Consider the following 21,260-nt stretch of genomic DNA (forward strand, 5'->3'; position numbering starts at 1 on the left):
TACCAGAGCGTTATTTTTTTTTTTTAGTCAAAAAAATTTCAGTCTCATTGTGTAATGATAAAACTCGCTGAGGAAATTTTCCGTGAGACAGCCATCTGACTTCAGAGTAATATAGCAAGTGTTCATATTCAGCACCAAAATTGGAACACACCTGGTTAAAAATTCGACAATTGAGAGCCCTTGATTTAATAAAATTGACCACCTGAATTATCTCATTTAACACAGTGCACAGCTCAGGTGACAGATTTCTTGAAGCAAGATTTTGTCTATGTAGGAAGCAGTGAAAGGTTTTAAGCTGCAGATTTACTTCTTTTACTCTTGCAAAATTAAATGAAAGCCTTGCCAAGCCCCTAGCATTGCCAGTGCATACACTGAAGCATTGATTCCAATTCAATCCTTCTTCCTTGAAAAAAGAATCTACCGTTTGAAAAATATTTTCTCCTGTTATTGTAGTGGTCATTGGTCTGCAAAATAAGATGTCTTCTTCCACATCTTTTACACCCGGGTATTGTACATAAACCATGAGTTGAGTGTCGTTGCTTACATCATTCGATTCATCAAGCTGAATACTAAATATACGATCAATTTTTATAACTGCAATTAGTTGTTTAATATCTTTCGACATGTCTATGATGTGCGCACAAATTGTATCATTTGACAAGGGAATCTGTTTCACTTTTTTCGCTATTTCATCTCTGCAGGTAATACGCACCATATCAGTATCAGCTGGTTTTATAAGATTTTTTTTTATAATCTACCAAGCAACATGATAGGAAGCCAATGTAGTTTGTCGAGCAGAATATACAATACTGTTGTTTGGAGCATCCAAACGCTGGTTTGATCTGTTCTTCTTTTCTTTCAAAAAAACAGTGGTCTTTACCAGTAAACATAAACGTTGTGTGTTTCATTTCAAAATGTCTTTTAAGTTTATTTGGCTTCAATGATTCATTACTTAATACTTCACAACACAGTACACACTGTGATTTGTCTACTCCACGATCATTAATACAGGTGAAACCTAGCTCTATAAATGCTTCTTTGTATTCACATTTTGGCATTATGGGTAGATTAAATTTTAAGAATCTATGTATACAAAAATAATGCTAACACTTGTATAAAAGGACATCAACATAATCCTGCAAGAAATTATTTCAACTCTGTGTACCACAGTGTGGTAATGCGTTGATTGAGCAGTGTTCTTTGCGGCTTGGTTCTCGACATAAACATGAACCAGTTTATATCCGACTCGTGTTTATGATAAGTTTCAGCGAATTTTGAATACCAAGAAACTGTTACTTTCGACGTGCAGTGGCTCAAAAGGTTTTTAAAATGATTTTTGAACATTTGTAACGTATCATATGTTATTTTATATAAAATATTTCGCGACCCACTCAATATGCCAGCCGACCCAATTTTGGGTTGTGACCCAACAAAGATTACATGTTATAAGATGACACTGGAAAAACATTAAATTTTGCTTCTTACTTTCTGTTGAAGTTCTTCATCTGTCAAACAAAAATTTCACTATTCAAGGAATTTATCAAAGTTGGTATGTTTTAAAGGCTCATGACATTTTACAGAGACAAAAAAAAAAAAATTCTTAAAACAGATATTCTTTGTTAGTTTGTTTTCTTAATTCAAGAAGTGAGGTAGAAACCAATGATTTAATATTTATGAATAAGTTAATCTTATTTCAGATTTTCAAAATAGGGTGTATAGGAAAAATTTTGAGCTTCTGGGAGTGGATAAGTTTTTTGGAAAATTTGGCGGTCTTTGTTGCTTAATTAACATTAAATTGTGTTCAATAAATAGTCTGTCATGTTCGTTAGCTTATTTTTAAATTTAGTTAAGAGATTTTATAAGTTAACTTGATATTCGTAGGTCTTTTGTATCAGTGATTTGGTGCAAATGTGCTTGAAGGTTCTAGTTACATAGGTTGACATATATATTTTTTGTTTTTAGTAAAGAAATTTTACTTTTAGTAAGGCTATAACTAATTTAAAACTCTACAAACATAACGGTATAGCGTAACGTGTAACGTAAACATGATAGTCTGATGTATAACGTGAACTTGATAGTGTAATACCTATTATTGCATTTAGATATAGATTAGCTGTGTAGTATTGTTGAATTTAAACAGAAATCATGCCCCAAACTAGAGCAGTGAAACAGCAGGCTCAAAGTAGTGAAGTCTATGGCTTGGAGGAGAACTGTAGGGCAATTCTCCTACAAATCATGACCTTACAAAATGTGCTACTTGTGCAATATTTGTGAATTTTATGGAACAGGATATGATATAGCCAAGGGGAATGTGTGTGTGTGTGTGTGTGTGTGTGTGTGTGTGTGTGTGTGTGTGTGTGTGTGTGTGTGTGTGTGTGTGTGTGTGTGTGTGTTCGGTGCAGAGTGTGAAGAAATTAGGTGCCAATTCAGCATTCTGATGGGTGTTTATGAGAGCTTGAAGAGTAGAGTGGATGCCTTCAAAGGAATTAAAATGGGGGGCATCAAGCTATCAGCTCCCCAACTCAATGCTAGAGCTCATATATGTGCATCAGGCAACAAGCTTAATGTGTGACATTAAGTGAAATAGGACCAAGGAATGTCTGCTAGGGACAAAAATAGAGGATGTTGTGGAGCAGGTATCTTTTAGGGCACAAAAGGTAATATCATTGCCTTTAGTGCCCTTAAAAGATATCATCTTTTAAGGTCAATAAAAGTAATAATATTAAAAATAGGACATCTGAGGGCTTAACAAGTACAGGGAAATGTTGGGATAAAAGTTGTTGTGATTTAATTTGAAAATATCTGCAATTCTGCCCAGACAAGATAGGAGGGAGTGCATGTTGAGAGCTTTCTCAATCAATTCAGCCCTGGAGAGAATGTGCAAGGCCAATGAGTAGAATTTTTCTCAGCAGAAAAGTCTGCTTTTACTGGGATAGGATACACTTAAATAGAAGGGGGTGCAAGAATATTTGCTGATGATATAAAGGCAGTGATAAGTGGGTTTGAAAACTGCTAGAGTGGGAAAATACACAAACAAATAGATTAACTAGAGCTGCAGGCAGAGGTGGAAGTGAACCACTATTAGTTTGTGTATTCTTGCACTACTTATGTTGGAAAATATAGCAGCCTGGAAAGCAAGGTAACAGGAATTAAGTCATGAAATGCATGACTTAATTACTACTTCAAACATGATATCAGAGATATTGGTGTCACTCAGATGTAAGGAATGCAGAATTTGAATATGGGGAGCATACAGAAAGGACAAACAGGACATGGGGGTTATGCCTCATTTTAGGAAGGATGTAGGTTTACTGGAACGGGTGCAGAGAAGGGTAATGGGAACAAAAGTGGTGAAGGGAACAAAAGGATGTTCTTGCCAAGAAAGGTATCAGTTCTACAAATTGCAGCATCTGGAGACTAGGCATCTGCAAGGAGATCTGATTGAGGTGTTTAAGGACTTGAATGGATTGAGTAAGCTGTATGTTGACATTTTCCTCTCACTGAGATGACACACACACATGAAGGGGCATAAATTCAAATTGAGGAAGGATGGTTGCAAGAGAGATGTGTTGGAAGTTTGCTTTCAGCTAGTGGGTGGGGAGTTTATTGTTGGAACAAGCTTCCATCTGTTGTTGTGGAAGTGGTTAGTTTGAATAAATTCAAGGAAGGCCTTGACAAATTCTTGTAGGGGAGGGGAACAGGTGAGGTGGTTTTTTTTTTTTTTGGCTGATGCTCTATAAGCGTGCTTTCTTGCATCATTTGCCACTATTAATACTAATAATCTCCTAGCCATTTTTAATAAATAAAATAACAAATCCTTTTATAAAATCACACTATCTTCAGCAACCTCAAGGCCACTCGCAAGATTATTTTACAAAATTTTCCTCAAAAGATAAAACAGAATGAACATATAAGTAAAACCTGAGTAGTGATATAAAAAGTACGTTCAGCCTCTACAAAGATTATTCCAATGTCATAAAAACATTAATTTATTGATTCAATAAAACATTAATTTACAGATTATTATCAGAAGTAGTGTAACTAACACTGCTTCTGTAAATAATCTGTTAAGCTAAAACAAAAAGGTTCTAACCAGTGTGAAGATGATGTAATATAGAATAAAAGAATCAATAAAAAGTGCTGCAAGCAGCTTCTTTGCTTTAACTGGTATTAACACAACTGCTTAGTGAAAATGTCTGTTGTTCAAATGGAATAAATGACCAGAGTAAGTTTCTAGTGTTTTTCACTCACGAATTGGCGTGATGTAGAGGTAGCAAGATTTTCTACCATGGTGAATTTTTTTTTTTTTTTTTTTTTTGGTACAACACAGCTTCCAATTGAAAATATTCTTTTTATTTTATAATAATACCATGTAATCTTATTGAGATAGATTTTTTGCATGATGCTAATAGAAACAATTATGCATATTTAAATTTATTTTCTACAGTATTGCTGTTATTAAAAAAGCTTGAAAGCTAGTAAGCAACTTTAATCAAGTAACTTCTGTGTTATCTGGGAAAACATTGAGGATTAGTGATCTTTATATGTATTTTGCATAACCTAAGTGGCTTCTCACTGTCAAGTCTATGTTATATCTGTCACTATGTAAAAATCTCCAATAAAATGTGTTAACGTTTTAAAGATTGTCATTCTTACATTTATTGAAACAAAGTGTTCATATGAAGCATTGGTATGTGTTTTCATTTCTAGACTTCAGTAATGACTTGAATTCAATGCATTCAATAATGCTAGCTTTATTTTCACACATTAAGAATTTAAATTCACTTTTAACATGTTTGCTATAAGTTTAATTTATTGAATATTAGTAGAAAAGGCAGTAATTCCTAGAACTGCATTGAATAAACTATTGCTTAAACACTGTCAGGTTATATTTCTGAATCTCTTTGGGATTTTGTCATCAGACCTTGACAAGGGAAGCTATAATGCAATTAATGCACACAGTATATGCCAAAATTAGCCAAAATTTTATGACTACCCATCTCCACAGACAGATGCATCTCACAATGCCTAGTCATATCTAGGTGCAAATATTTTTTGTCAAGAAATGTTTTGCTTTTTTTATGATTTTGAGTTAAAATATATAAGAGCTGTTGCTCAGTGTATATAATACATTTTTTTTTGGATAAAAATTTTTTATTCTTTATTCTGATTGGATAATACAGACAGTGGACAAAATAATGGAAACATCTGTGATAAGAGTTACACTAATATGGTGTTAGGCCACTCTTTGCTTTTAAAACAGCTTGTATTCATATGTGAAATAAATCTTAAAAGGAATATTGGACTATTCTTCATGAAGGAACGTTCTAAGTTTCTTGGGTGATGAAGGTTAAGAAACCCACTTCTCAATCTCCACTCTAAATATGCCTACAGTGGTTCAATAGCATTTAAGTCTGGTGATTATGTAGACTATGGGAAATGATTATCTTCAGTCTCATGCTCCTCTAACCAAGCTGGACACATTTGGCATTATCATCTTGAAATATGTCATTGTTTGCACATCTGTCCATTCAGAATATCAAGGTGATCAGTGGCAGTAATTTGCCTATTCAGGGGTGATGACAGAATCTAAAGAATACCAAGATACTGCTACCCCAGCCATTATTAATCCTCCTCTGTGTTTGACAGTTGGCACACGACAGTCAGAATGATGCATTGTCTGTGGCATTTGCAAACACTCTCCCTCATGTTGGAAAAAAGTGTGAATGATGATTCATCTGAAAATATGAACATCTCCAATCATCAAGAGTCCAGTTTTTGTGCTCTGTACACCACTGCATCCTCCTTTTAGTATTACTGACAGTAACAAGTGGCTTGGCAATAGTAGCTCCACCGTGAATTTCAACTTTATGAAGTTCTCACTGGGCTGTTTTGCTAGAAGCCAGATTGCTGAGACTTTTCAGTGTCCAGTGGTCTCTTTCAGTCAGCTTCAATTTTCTGCCACAATTCACCCTATCAGATTTTGTTTTTCCATACTGGGTGAATGTAGACACTTTTGATACAATTGCTCTGGATACATTAAACCGAAAATTCCACTTGCAGTCTGCCAAACCCCATGTACTTTTTCTGACAGAATCTCAGTTATCGGTTGATTCATCTACTGCTCATCTCAGATGCCCAAATTATTCGCTGTATGATTCCTTTCGCCTCAAAGGTGGTACTTGTGCATGTGTCCGTTCTGATATTCCCTGTCAGAGACTTGGCAATTTGGAATCTCCTCTCTTTGATCTTCTCTGGCTTAAAATCTCTCTACCTCATTGTGTCAAATTCATCTATTGTCTCTACCGTTCTCCCAATCCACTAATCACTTGGAGCTCTTTGACTTCCTCTCTTTGCAACTTGACTTTCTCCAGTCCAACTTTCCTAACAGTGAAGTAATTTTCCTTGGTGATTTTAATGTTCACAACTCCAGCTGGCTTCCGTTTTCTAGTCACACCGACCCAGCAGGTCGAGATGCTGAGGCTTTTGCAATTACTAATGACCTAGCACAGATTGTTCATTTACCTACAAGAATACCGGACAATCCTAATCATACAGCCAATATGCTTGGTCTTTTTCTCACAAACAACCCTTCTAAGTACACGGTCGAAGTGATAGATCCTTTAGGCACTTCAGATCACAACTTGGTGATTGTCTCTTCACCAATGGAACCTTTATCTCATGGCTATTCCCAACCACGTGTTGTTTGGCATTACAAGAATGCAAAATGGGATGATCTGCGAGACTTCTTTTCTTCTTTTCCTTGGTCGGATTACTGTTTCAAAACTTCTGATGTCAACGTTTGCTCAGATCGTGTCAGTGAAATTATTCTTGCAGGAATGGAATCCTTTATCCCACACTCCACTTTAAAATCTCGTCCTTTATCTAAACCTTGGTTTTCCAATAAATGTGCTAAGGCTGTCCAAGAGAAGAATGTTGCATATCGTAATTGGCTTGTTTCTAATTCTTCAGTTTCATTTTCTGCCTACACCAAAGCTCACAACAGTTGTTTTTTTTTTTTTTTTTTTTTTTGATTTGGTAGTTGTTGGCGCATCGGCTTCTGTGGCCATATTGCACCTCCCAAGGTTTTTGCAGTACTTTGATCCAAGCCCGAGGCGGGAATCGAACCCGCGACCTTTGGGTTGCCGGGCAGGTACTTTACCCACTCGGCTAGCCCGGTCGGCCAACAACAGTTGTAAAGCAGTTATTAACCAGTCCAAACTAGAGTTTGAACAGGCTAAGAGTAGAAAACTTGCTTCTTGCCCTAATGGTAGCTGAGCATTCTGGTCTCTTGCCAAAGCTATTGGCCGCAACTTTTGCCCATCTTTGCTCCCACCTCTGTCCAAACCAGATGGTTCTGTTGCCACTTCAGCCAAGGATAAAGCTGACCTGCTAGCATCCCATTTTTCTTCCAGCTCATGTATTAATGATCTTGGTAAAACACCTCCCACGATTCCCAACACGCTCCATTCAATGCCTCCAGTGGTCTTCCGTCAAAAGGATATCAGGAGGATTTTGATGAATCTTGATGCTAAGAAAGCTCCAGGTCCTGATGGTATTTCTCCACTTGTTCTCAAAACCTGTGCTCCTGAACTTACTCCTATTCTTTGCCGCCTTTTTTCACTTTCTTATTCCAAAGGTGTTTTTCCTTCTGCTTGGAAATTTGCTCATATCCAGCCAGTTCCTAAAAAGGGTGACAAATCCCTCCCATCCAATTATCGTCCCATTGCAATTACTTCTACTCTTTCTAAATTAATGGAGAAATCAATTAACCGCCAACTCTTAAACTACCTAGAAACCTTCCGTCTGATCAACGATCACCAGTATGGATTCCGTCAGTGTCGATCCACTGGAGATATTCTGGCTTATGTTACCCATTTATGGACTAATTCAATGGAAAGGTTCGGTGAAACACAAGTAGTTGCTCTTGACATCTCAAAGGCTTTTGATCGTGTTTGGCATAAAGGTCTTCTAAACAAGCTTCCATCTTATGGTTTGCCAACTGTTTTTAGTAATTGGTTATCCAGTTTTCTCTCTGATCGCTCACTGAGGGTGATGGTAGATGGCTCTCTGTCTTCTAACTTCTCCACTAATGCCGGTGTCCCCCAAGGTTCAGTTCTTTCCCCCACTCTTTTCCTCTTGTATATCAATGACCTTCTTCCATTGACTGGAAATCCTATCCATAGTTTTGCCGATGATAGACATTGCATTCAACTTTCCATTTTGAGAAACCTTGTCCTGCTCAATCAGCTTCAACTTCTCGAAATTCTGCTACCAATTCCTTAAATGCCAATCTTCAGGTAATTCTCCAGTGGGGCAAAGACAACTTAGTTGATTTCAACCCTTCTAAAACTCAGTCTTGTCTTATATCTCGCAAAAAGGATTCTTCTACTCCTATGCTTATCTTTAGTGACACTCCGATTTCTTGGCAAAATGATATATCTCTTTTGGGGATTACCCTGACTTCTAATCTCTCTTGGCACAAGCACATTACAAATATTGCTTCCTCTGCATCTAAAAAACTTGGTTTTATCTTTCGCTCTCGGCGTTACTTTTCTTCCAAACAGCTGCTCACTCTGTATAAATCGCAAATTCGCCCTGCCATGGAATATTGTTCCCATATCTGGGGTGGTGCCCCCAAAACCTCTCTCTGGCTTCTTGATTCCATTCAGAAGAGGGCAGTTAGGTTAATTAATGATTCATCTCTAACAGAGTCTCTCCACTCGCTTTCTCATAGACATACTGTTTCTGGTGCATGCCTCTTCTACAGATACTTGCATGGGCACTGTTCTTCTGAATTGGCTTCTATAATTCCTGCTCTCTCTTTCAAAACAGTCCGAACACGTGCCGCCACCAGCCAACATCCAATTACTGTTCAACTTCAAACCCACAGAACCAACTTTTCATCTTCCTCATTTATTCATTCAACTGCCGTTTTCTGGAACAACCTTCCTTCATACGTATTTCCTGAAAATTACAATCTACAGAAGTTCAAGTCCAATGTCAACAAATATCTTCTTTCGTCTTCTTAACCTCAAACCCAAGCACAGTACTAAGTACTATAGGTTCTAATACCTCTCGTGTTTGGGGGTTCACATAAAAAAAAATAAAAAACAAATCAGCATAAAAGAAATCATTTTAAGGTACCAATGCCCCTGCTAAATGTGCACCAACATGACCTCTTTGGAATTCAGACAGGTCGATCATTTTCTTCACGTACCTTTTTATATCACCTCTAAATAAATGTCATATTTTATAGTACTATGTGCAAGAAACAAACAAAAAAAATAGTCATCACTGCATGTTACATCATAGAGCCATTACAAAAACTACTACTTTCACATTAGTTTCCATTATTTTGTCCATAGGTAAGAAAAAATAATACTTGTAACAGTATCCTTGTTATCCCAAAAATTATTTCTTAAATACCTCACCTCTTTAATGAAAGAACATGAAGTCAAAACCAAAGCTCTACAGAAAATCAACAGAGGGTACATGTCACATTTTGTATTTTTTATTGCAATATTTCTCCAGATAAAAAATGATGTGGATTGACAGTGAATACCATACCAGAGGAAACTAAAATTCATAATAATGTACTTTCTAATATTTAATAATTAAAAATAATTTAATTATTAAATCTTTCTGTTGTTGGTTCATAAAATATACCAATTTATGACTACTAGAAGGTTGAGTCGGTAGTTCTACTTGAGTGAAAATTTGGAAAGATCTATTCAGTCCCAAAATAAGTGTTGGGTCCATTGTTGTTTTCAACATTTATTGATGAAGGTTTAATATTTAATATCAGGCTTAATATCTAAGTATGCCGATAATACAAAGGTAGAGTGATTAATGACAGTAATCAAGATATGCTACTGCAAGATCTAGAAAAATTAGACATTGGGCAGAGAAGTGGCAATTGGAGTTTAACATTCGCAAATGCAAGGTACTGCATATGGGTAGCAATAATCCCAGAGTAATGTACCAGTGTGGTATCACATGGGATAGTGGAAAATGAGAAAGACTGGGATTGTGCAGTTGAGTAGGAACTTCTCTAAGCAGTAAAGACAGGCTGGCAGGACAGCTCATGGTGTTTTGCCAGTGATATACAGGAATTTTGCTAGCAGGGATAAGGAGGTGATTATCCCATTTTACAATGCAATGGTTAGGCTGCATAGAGGTCCCACTTTAGAAAGAATGTAGGTCTACTGAAACAGGTGCAGAGAAGAGCAATGAGATTGGTGAAGGGAATGGAAAGGGTGTTTATACCAGAAAATACTTCAGTTCTGCAGATAGCGGCATCCGAAGACTTAGACACCTATGGTAGAGAAAGCAGAAGCTTATGGTATGGTTTGTAATCAAGTCAAAAAGGAGGTTAAGCACACTATGAGAAGTCTTGGGCAAAGGATGCAAAGAAAAACATCAGACTTCTTTACTTATGTAAACACTAGTAAGAAGATGAATCACATTGGTTCACTTTATCAATAGTTTAATTGATGATGATCCTGCTCAGTCTGCTGAAAAACTGAATAGGTATTATGTCTACATTCACACATGTATAATTCTTCAGGGAAGGGGATGCAAAACGTTTATCAAATTATAGCACGGACCTAAATGATTTTGTGATAACTGAGGGCAGTGGAAGAGAAATTGAAGTTAAACATAAAAAAAAGACATCTGAGGTGGATAAGATTTATCCAATTATATTAAGGGAGGCAGAAAAGGAGGTAAGAAAACTCTTACCATAATTATGAGAACATTTTAAGATTCAGGGAAGTTCCCCTATGAATTGAGATGTGCAAATGTATTCTCACTTCACAAAAAGGGGGGGGGGGTGTCAAAGGATGGCATGAATAATTTTACAGACCTGTTAGTTTAATGTCTGTTCCAGGGAAAATAACGGTCACTGGTTAAAAAAAAAAGTAGTGCAAGACCATCTAGATAAGACTGCAGTCACAGCATGGATTTGTAAGGGATGGTGTGGCTGACCAATCTGATTGGATACAACAATGCAGTAAACACTGGATGTAAAAAATAATTTTGATATCATATACTTGTATTTCAGAAAAGTGTTTGATTTGAATTTGTATAGGACACATAAGAGTGCTATACAAATTGGAATTAGTGTGGCATTAAGGGAATGTTGCTACTATGTGATGATTGAGTGTGAGAAGGAGAGTGGTTATCACTCTCATTCTCCTCACACTCAATCATCAGCATTGCTCTTCTTCACAAACTATAATGTTATTAGCAGAGCCCCCCAGGATTTAGTGCTGAGCCCATTGTTATTTTCTATATTTATTAATGAGGCTTAATATTTGGTCCTTGAGGTTGTCACAGACATTCTCTCAGATATGCCAGACAAGCTGCAATTGCTAAAACACTGATGGAACTGATATTTGGGTGATACTCAAGTCAAGTGGACCCAATTTCGGCGAAGTCCGGACGGTCTGTGACAGCCAAATCCTCTGCTTGCACTTTCACGATGGCGGGACTGTTAGTAATCCTGGGTATAACCTCCATGCTCAAGTACATGGTGGGTGACCACCCAGGTGTGAACCAGCGTAAGCAGGGGTCGAGGTGTGGCTCCCACACCACATGGAGGAATGCCGCCCCTCTATGTTACCAGGCAGTACTAGGTGGTAGATGACTCTCTTCAACCGGTGCAATACCGCCACTTTGCTTATTGGAGGCTTTAAGTAGTGGAACCCATGTTTAGTCTCTAGAGCTAAATTCCGGTCAACCCTTCCCTATCTCTTCCATCATGCAGTATGATTGATGACTTTTGAGGTTATGATGAACATCGTAGCGAGATCCAATATTCCTTACATTTCGAGGGTACAGCTCTAAAACGGTGTTTGCAGGCCGGCCACTAGTTAGTACACTGGATCGAACCTATCGGTAACTCTAGTTTTGATTATACACTAGATTATACACTAGCTGATCCGGAGGCCTCCGGATCAGCTAGTGTATAATCTTGCTACCTCTACTCTGCCAGATAGTGACTGGAGGGAGTCCGAGTAGTGTGTATGCGGGGAGCATTGTCGAGGCCACGTTATGTCAAGGATCTGGGTATATTCTTACCATGTGCACGCCATATCCAAAAATTTCATTACTTCATACAGCATGTCCCACCCACTTTTTCTTAATATTGAATACACCATGAATTGTCAAACTAATAGAACAAGCTTATCTGCAAAAAGATCTAAACCTCCCAAGCACTTCCTAATTCATTTCACAAATATACATGGTCTCAATTCTAATCTTAACGATGTCCATTTCCACTTGCAGTCTGCCAAACCCCATGTACTTTTTCTGACAGAAACTCAGTTATCGGTTGATTCAACTACTGCTCATCTCAGATGCCCAAATTATTCGCTGTATGATTCCTTTCGCCTCAAAGGTGGTACTTGTGCATATATGTCTGTTCTGACATTCCCTGTCAGAGACGTGGCAATTTGGAATCTACTCTCTTTGATCTTCTCTGGCTTAAAATCTCTCTACCTTATTGTGTAAAATTCATCTGTTGTCTCTACTGTTCACCCAACTCCACTAATCACTTGGAGCTCTTTGACTTCCTCTCTTTGCAACTTGACTTTCTCCAGTCCAACTTTCCTAACAGTGAGGTAATTTTCCTTGGTGATTTTAATGTTTACAACTCCAGCTGGCTTCCGTTTTCTGGTCACACCGACCCAGCTGGTCGAGATGCTGAGGCTTTTGCAATTACTAATGACCTTGCACAGATTGTTCATTTACCTACAAGAATACCGGATAATCCTAATCATACAGCCAACATGCTTGATCTTTTTCTCACAAACAACCCTTTTAAGTACACGGTCGAAGTGAGAGGTCCTTTAGGCACTTCAGATCACAACTTGGTGATTGTCTCTTCTCCAATGGAGCCTTTACCTCATGGCTATTCCCAACCTCTTGTTGTTTGGCATTACAAGAATGCAAAATGGGATGACCTGCGAGATTTCTTTTCCTTGGTTGGATTACTGTTTCAAAACTTCTGATGTCAACGTTTGCTCAGATCGTGTCAGTGAAATTATTCTTGCAGGAATGGGATCCTTTTTATCCCACACTCCACTTTAAAATCTCGTCCTTTATCTAAACCTTGGTTTTCCAATAAATGTGCTAAGGCTGTTCAAAAGAAAAATGTTGCATATCGTAATTGGTTTGTTTCTAATTTTTCAGTTTCATTTTCTGCCTACACCAAAGCTCGCAACAATTGTAAAGCAGTTATTAATCAGTCCAAACTAGAGTTTGAACAGGCTAAGAGTAGAAAACTTGCTTCTTGCCCTAATGGTAGCCGAGCATTCTGGTCCCTTGCCAAAGCTATTGGCTGCAATTTTTGCCCATCTCTGCTCCCACCTCTGTCCAAACCAGATGGTTCTGTTGTCACTTCAGCCAAGGATAAAGCTGACCTGCTAGCATCCCATTTTTCTTCCAACTCATATATTAATGATCTTGGTAAAACACCTCCCACTATTCCCAACACGCTCCATTCAATGCCTCCTGTGGTCTTCCGTCAGGATTTCGACGAATCTTGATGCTAAGAAAGCTCCAGGTCCGATGGTATTTCTCCACTTGTTCTCAAAACCTGTGCTCCTGAACTTACTCCTATTCTTTGCCACCTTTTTTCACTTTGTTATTCCAAAGGTGTTTTTCCTTCTGCTTGGAAATTTGCTCATATCCAGTCAGTTCCTAAAAAGGGTGACAAATCCCTCCCATCCAATTATCGTCCCATTGCAATTACTTCTACTCTTTCTAAAATAATGGAGAAATCAATTAACCGCCTACCTAGAAACCTTCCGTCTGATCAACGATCGCCAGTATGGATTCCGTCAGTGTCGATCCACTGGTGATGTTCTGGCTTATGTTACCCATTTATGAACTAATTCAATGGAAAGGTTCGGTGAAACACAAGTAGTTGCTCTTGACATCTCAAAGGCTTTCGATCGTGTTTAGCATAAAGGTCTTCTAAACAAGCTTCCATCTTATGGTTTGCCAACTGTTTTTCGTAATTGGTTATCCAGTTTTCTCTCTGATTGCTCACTGAAGGTGATGGTAGATGGCTCTCTGTCTTCTAACTTCTCCACTAATGCCAGTGTCCCCCAAAGTTCAATTCTTTTCCCCACTCTTTTCCTCTTGTATATTAATGACCTTCTTCCATTGACTGGAAATCCTATCCATAGTTTTGCCGATGATAGCACATTGCATTCCACTTTCCATTTTGAGAAACCTTGTCCTGCTCAATCAGCTTCAACTTCTCGAAAACCTGCTACCAATTCCTTAAATGCCGATCTTCAGGTAATTCTCCAGTGGGGCAAAGACAACTTAGTTGATTTCAACCCTTCTAAAACTCAGTCTTGTCTTATATCTCGCAAAAAGGATTCTTCTGCTCCTATGCTTATCTTTAGTGACACTCCGATTTCTAAGCAAAATGATATATCTCTTTTGGGGATTACCCTGACTTCTAATCTCTCTTGGCACAAGCACATTACAAATATTGCTTCCTCTTTTGCTCTCGGCGTTACTTTTCTTCCAAACAGCTGCTCACTCTATAAATCGCAAATCTGCCCTGCCATGGCATATTGTTCCCACATCTGGGGTGGTGCCCCCAAAACCTCTCTCAGGCTTCTTAATTCCATTCAGAAGAGGGCAGTTAGGTTAATTAATGATTCATCTCTAACAGTCTCCACTCGCTGTCTCATAGACGCACTGTTTCTGCTGCATGCCTTTTCTACAGATACTTCCATGGACACTATTCTTCTGAATTGGCTTCTATAATTCCCGCTCTGTCTTTCAAAACAGTCCGAACACGTGCCGCCACCAGCCAACATCTATTTACTGTCCAACTTCAAACTCACAGAACCAACTTTTCATCTTCCTCGTTTATTCATTCAACTGCCGTTTTCTGGAACAACCTTGCTTCATTCATATTTCCTGAAAATTAGTCTACAGAAGTTCAAGTCCAATGTCAACAAATATCTTCTTTCGTCTTCTCAACCGCCAACCCAAGCACGGTACTAAGTACTATAGGTTCTAATACCTCTCGTATTTGGGGTTTACATAAAAAAAAATATATCTATATATAAGTTTGCAGATGGTATGAGTGGCAGGTTAGTTAATTGGAGTAATGTGGTTATGGTACTGTAGATAGGCTGAGAAGTAGCAATTTAAATTTAATATTGAGAAATGCAAGGTACTTCATATGGGTAACAGCAATCCCAGATTAATGCACCAGCTATTTAGTACTACACTCAGGGCAGCACAGAATGAAAAATTCCTGGATGTAATTTTGCAGTCAAGTATGAAGTTCTCTGAGCAGTTCAGACAGGTTGCCAGGACAGTTCATGAAATTTTGTCAATGATATACAGGAATTTTGATAAAAGAGATAGGGAAGCGATTTTCCCATTGTATAAGGCAATGGTTAGATAGCATTCGAGTACTGTATACAGTTCTGGAAGCCTCATTTTGGGCTGCAGATCCTGCAGATTTCTGGCAAATCCTTCTGGATTTGCCAGAATGCCATTGATTGAGAAAGCTCAATTGATAGCATTCTTCATCAGACTATATGCAAGGGGGGGGGGGTCATAAATCCAAATTGAGGATAGGTGTGTGGAAGTTTGCCTTCAGCTGGTGAATAGTTGGAGCAGATTTCCATCTGTTGTTGTGAATGTTGGCTGCTTGCTTGAATAAATTCAGTGAAGAACTAGAGAAACTGTTGGACACGATCTAGGTTTTTTTTTGTTTTTTTTGACTGATGTATAAACTTACTTTCTTGATCATTTGTCTCTGTTAATACTAATATATAGTCCCCTACTCAAGGTTTGATGACAGAATCACCAGAAGTTTCACTTAAGTTTAAGCAGTTTTATACTTAGAGCCTTGTTCTATAGCTAATATATAATAAATTGAAACTTAAAAAAATAAAATAAAATACTGAAAGTGTACATCTGTTTAACTTCTCAGTTTGAGATGCCACATTATAGAGAGTAACTGGCTACCCTCAATAATAGGAAATCCACCTTTAATGGGATCACCCAGTTGTCCCGACAAAGATGAAATGGGATGCAATAGTTTTTTTTTTCCAGTGGTGCTATTTTTTTTTTTAGAAGTTACTGTGATTATTACCCACCCATTTTGTAAGTGGTATTTTTTTTTTTCTTAATTTTATTCGAGCGATTAAATTGACTGCACAACAGGAAATAATTGTTTGCACCGTTGGGAATAGTCTCTCCTATATCTGTAACATTTGGTTTTATAAGTGAGACTTATCGTACGAGGGCTGTTCGATAAAGAATGATTATATATTTTTTTTCACAACATACCTTTATTAATCATTCATATTTTGATGGTCCTTTTCAAAATAGTCCCATTTTGATGAAATGCTCTTACTCCATTTCTGTCATTCTTCAAAAACGTAGTGGAAGCCATTTTTGGACATGCATTTGAGAATCACCTTTGTCTTTACAACTTCTAAAACTGGAAACATTTTCCTCGCATCTGCTTCTTTAACTTTGGAAATTAAAAAGGAAAAAAAATCCCAGGACTGTAGGGCAGACAAGGATCACATTTGACATTAATGCTGGCCAAGTGCTCTGACATATGAGCTGAATGGGGTATCGCATTGTCCTGATGTCCACCCATCTGTGTACAGTTATGGTCATTTATAACAAATATGATCCCACAAAGTGTACAGTACATTTCTGTAGTAAGGTCCTGTAACAGTCGCATGGTACAACATACTGGTAAACCAATCTTTGAACAGATGACCATAACCTTTCCTGCAGAAGCTACCATTTTTGACAGAAAATAAGCAACAAACAGAGCTTTGTTGACAAACCTCATTGCAAACTTGCTGTTGCTCAAGTGAGAGTAGTCTTGGAACCCAGCATGCACAAACACATCATATGCAAATGAACATGGGGAATACCGTATGTGTGTGTTCTATTCATATCTCATCTCTTCCAGTTGCCTTGCTGTTATATGACAATCTCCTCTCACAATTACAGAAGCAATGTTTATGGTTCTGTGGTTGAAAGCAGTGGCTGGAGCTCCAGGACCTCCGATTTTTTGATTGAATCATGTCTATTTTAAACATCCTAAACCACTTGCGGTAGAAGTTGCGATTCCACCATAAACCTTTTTTAACATTTCATATGCTTCGGTTGATGTTTTCTTGAGATGGAAACAAAATTTTAGAGCAGCATACTGTTCCTGACGTGTCACATCCATTGTTAAGTAGGCAAAACGGAGCAGGCATAAACTTGACCTACCACCAAGGTCACACCATGTGCACAAGTCAACTGCATAGTTGCTACGTGATCCAGCTTGGTTTGGTTTTATATTCCACAGCTCAGAAATAGTAAGCAATACGGTTGTTCATGAAATACGATCATTATTTATTGAACAGCCCTAGTAAATATAGATATTTTAAGTTAAAAGTATTTAAAGAAAACAATCATAATAAAATGTTTGCTTATTCAACATGTTTCTAATAGCCAAATTTTTAGCACACAACATGATAAATAAAACATTCATCTGTGATATTTACATACATTTTTAAAATAACACATAGCAGTCATGTGTTGCATTGTTGGCTGGACAGGTGTGAGTCCTTTTATTTTTATTTGGTCACCCTAATGTAATGCCATTTCTGAATATATTATGTGCAAACTTTTCAAATATGTTAAATCTATTTGTAGCCATGAACACCTGTATTACACTAATATAAGTGCAGGATGATTCTGAACAAGAAAATTAAGAGGTTACAGCACTGAAAATGATCATTAATGAAATAACCTTTCGTAAAAATATATTTTGTTTATAATACATGTTAGGTTGTCAATAGGGAAAATGTTTGATCATTACAGCAGACTCTCGATTAACTGGGACACTTAGTTTCCAAATTAAAAAGTCGTGTTCATTGTTGTAAAGATATGTATCATCATAACTGTGAACCTTCAGAAGTTTAAGCTGAGTTTGTGTTTTCAGTTTTATTCTTCAATCTTTTCATTAAATTGTTTGTTCTTTTATATTGAACTGGCTGGCATTTTTATTTAGCAACTGAAGCGCTGCTCAAGACTAATGTTACTTTATAAAACACTAATCATGAATCTTAAAAGAAATTTGAAAAAAATACTTTTTTTTTTAGACAAGAAAAGCAGTTTTTAAATTGGTAAAGCAACAATTTTTATTATGTAAATGTTATCGAGATCATATTTCGAAAGGAACAGTTCTCACGTGAATCCCATTTTTATTAAACAAATGGCATTATTAACAATCTTTTGATGTAGCACTGAACAGCCAATATCTTCCAATGGTTAAAAATTTTATAAAGTTCTTTAAAATGCACCAATAAATGATAGATATATAGTCAATAACAATAATTTGTGTAAAAAGTAAATAAAAAGTAGCAAAAATAATTTATTTTTACCTAGTTCTGAAGAAACACTGATTAAACTCTTATTTGATATTACTTTAAAATTAATGAATGATCAAATAACATTATCTGAATTTGTCACCTTGCACACTAGAGGAGAACATGTATTAAAGAAAACTGTTTATGATGTAATACAACAAGTAACACAATTTTAGAAAAATAATTTATTAACCAAGTTCATGATTTATTACAGATAACTGACAGGATATATACAAATGACTGGAAGAATATACATCCCTTTGTATTTACATAAATGAATGTCTTTACTAGTATAATAAAGCATCATTACTAGTATAATAATAATAAATTTAATAAAGCATTCATATCTCTGCACATTTACATATGCACAAACAGCTGAGATATATATACACACACACACACCAGTCCACCAGAATTTTAATTACTAACAAAGAAATTTTATAAAACCTGGCGTTTCTGCACAATATTAAGGATTACAACAGTAAAATATCTGATACTAACCAGCCTGATAAAATGACATTATTCTGCTCTCAAGAAAATAGATACAAAAATACTGAATTCCACATCACAGATATGTTTATTGTAAATGCATATATTCTGCGATGTGATTACTATTATATGCTTGCAAATAAGTTTTCTTCTGGTGAGCTACTGCAGCAAAATATGAGCTCCAGTCTCTTTCTTGACCAAATATATACTCAATATGAAAGAAAATAATGCCACAAAATGCTACCATGTCTGCATAAAGGAGAACTGTAGACATGAGATTTCATATCTATATCCTGTATAAATTTTAAATTACCAAAAAATGAAATGTATCATATGGGCAATCATATACTTGTTTCACAGCATGTACACAAGGATGTGGTCAAGAAGTTCTGAGAATGGTATAAATTTAAGAGAATTTAAAATTAATTTGTGCTAATCCAGATAGATTTTTATCCAATTTTGTGAATGGTAACGAAACTTGGCTATGTTTTTATGATTCTGAATCCAAATTAGAAATCATGCAGCGGAAGCACAAGGAATCTCCAATCGCAAAAATGTTTTGTACCCAACCATCAGCTGAAAAAGTGTTGCCTCATTTTTCTGGAATACAAAAGAATTGTTTTTAATTGATTACCTTGCACCTAAAACCACAATAACGGAAATATTATGCCAAAGTTAAAAACTGCAATTTAGGAAAAACTGTAAGAAAAGTTGGGGCATTAGTTCTTGCTTCTGCACCCATTCACAAAGCCCACATTGTACAAGATAAAATTCATGAATGTGGATTTGAATAATTAACCCCCCCCCTCCCACAGCCCAGATCTTGCCTGAAATGTAATCACAAAAGAATACTTATTATTCTGCTCTAAAGAATAACAGTGGTACAAAAATACTTGTTGCAAATCACACATACAAGGAGTAGTCCAAAAGTTCTGAGAACAGAGTATATAAAATGCTTCTGCACCCACACACACAAAGCCCATGTTGTACAGGCTAAAATTCATGAATGTGGATTTGAATGGTATTATTGGTTCATAAACATCTTTGTGCAACTCATTTTAAAGATTAAATACTAAAAACAGCTACAGAAGCCTGATTTGATGCCCAACTTGCAGAGTTTTTATCTGAATAATTAAATTCCATAATAGATTAAAAAATGTAATAAGTGTTTGAACTACAGGATGAGTACATTGCAAAAAAAAAAAAAACAAAAAAAAACATGTTTTTACCTAGTTATTTTATACTGTTCTCAGACCTTTTTTGTCCACCTCTTGTATGTTTCCTGCAAATGTCTATATTCTGTATAATGAAACTGAGACTGGAGCTATTCTTGCTGCAATAGCTGATAAAGGAGAAAAATTATTTGCAAGCATATGAATAGAAACCATATCACAGAATTTTACAAATGGCACTTTTTTAAACAATTTATTTATTTGACATAACAGGTTGAGTGACCTATGTGTTCTTACGTTTATAAAAGTTACTACTCAAATAATAGCAAAAAGAGAGGGGGGGGGGGGAAAGAAACAGCAAAACATTTCTTTTTCATTATACAGTGGATTCCGGTTATTTGGGGCAAATCTTAAAAAAACAGAAACCAATCGAGAAAATAGCTAGGGTTTACTTCGCTTAATTGGGACAGCATGTTGTTTAATCGGGGCAGGAGACCGCAAGCACTGGAGATTACCCTACGCTTGTCTCCGACGGTACTGTGTGGTTCGGTCAAAATTCTGGAGGTCACAACCATAAAACAATAAAAACAATTAGCAGTCACCTGTTTATTGGGCTTTTCTGTTAGTGAAATCTATCATAAGCGAACAGTAAACTCGATCTTACTAAATTTGCGATAACGACAGCTGGAATTCTGTGAGTTATTATGGTGAAACGTGTTTACACTTCCATGAAATCTTCAATCATAAAAAAATTAATTTTCAGATCTTCTCTTCATTCCTATTTTTAAAGCTTTGTAACTCGTTACTCCGCTTTCACTTGTGCGTATTGTGTTACTTGCAATTTGTACGTGCTGTGTTCTTTGTTATTGATTGCTTATCTTTTTACTGTTTTAAATTTTAATTCCCACCTACAAATGTCAGTGAACAGAAATGTCAACTAGTTCGTATGTACATATTACAGTACATATTAATTATTCCGATTAGCACGTATATTCTTCCGATTTTCACGTATCATTTAATTTTTTAATTGATAAAGGTAATAAAGGGTAAATCTGTGCTTAATATATCTTTGCTTTTATAGTCTGTGGATAATATTCCTCCAAATTACACTAATTAGAATCGCTGTTTAATAGAATTAAAATTCAATTCACAAACGTGATCACAATGA

Source organism: Mastigoproctus giganteus, chromosome 2 (assembly GCF_048544385.1).
Source record: "Mastigoproctus giganteus isolate SK-2022 chromosome 2, ASM4854438v1, whole genome shotgun sequence".
Classification (NCBI taxonomy): domain Eukaryota; kingdom Metazoa; phylum Arthropoda; class Arachnida; order Uropygi; family Thelyphonidae; genus Mastigoproctus; species Mastigoproctus giganteus.